This window comes from Octopus bimaculoides, chromosome 20 (assembly GCF_001194135.2).
Source record: "Octopus bimaculoides isolate UCB-OBI-ISO-001 chromosome 20, ASM119413v2, whole genome shotgun sequence".
Classification (NCBI taxonomy): domain Eukaryota; kingdom Metazoa; phylum Mollusca; class Cephalopoda; order Octopoda; family Octopodidae; genus Octopus; species Octopus bimaculoides.
Window position 1 is genome coordinate 7,359,235 of NC_069000.1, and position 721 is coordinate 7,359,955.

A 721-nucleotide genomic window follows, 5' to 3' on the forward strand; every position below is an offset into this window, starting at 1 on the left:
TGCAATCTGAGGACAGTGCAATCTGAGGACAGTGCAATCTGAGGACATGTACCAAGAGTGATAAAAATCAAACATTCAGTCAACATCATGGTGTTTGGTGTGATCACTAGCGATGGCGACGTTATGCCTCCATTCATCCACACAGTCTCACACTCAACAGGAATTGATGAGCATAATTTAGATGACAGTTTATTCACCGCACCCTGTATATATAACAAGTAGTGAAGGATTATCAATCCAGGCAAAATACTTCATAAGCTCTCTGTTGAAGCACTAGGCTAACAATATTACTTAGATTAGTGAAGAACTCCAGGTAATCTTTTGGTAGAGTCCCACCATAATTCTATATTGTAAATCTGTGGATAGGCTCCAGATAAACTTGTTTTTTTTACACAGAGTGATATATAAGAAACAAGTTAAAAATAATAGTCATTACATACAATTCTTTTATTTGAGCAAATTTGGCTTACAGCTGTTTCCAGTAGTCATTATAGGTACATTACTGATAGGTTTACACAATTGGTTTATTGATCAATTGAGGCAAATTGAATGACCTAAGAAAATGACTGCTACTCTCTTCAGAGCTATTTTTGGATATAACAAGCAAAGCACTTGAGGAATCACTATTGTGTGGGAGCTATTCCGCAAGTACTCTGCTTGTTATTTTTAACTTGTTTCTGATTTTTTATATATATATATATATATATATATATATATATAT

The 721-nt window shown here is 34.1% G+C and overlaps 1 protein-coding gene across 2 annotated transcripts in view; it reads right to left on the minus strand.

Annotated features, from left to right (window-relative positions):
• Positions 1 to 721, minus strand: part of LOC106869205 (TBC1 domain family member 23) — a 25,079-nt gene that overhangs the window by 12,069 nt on the left and 12,289 nt on the right. The gene's annotated exons all lie outside the window — the stretch shown is intronic.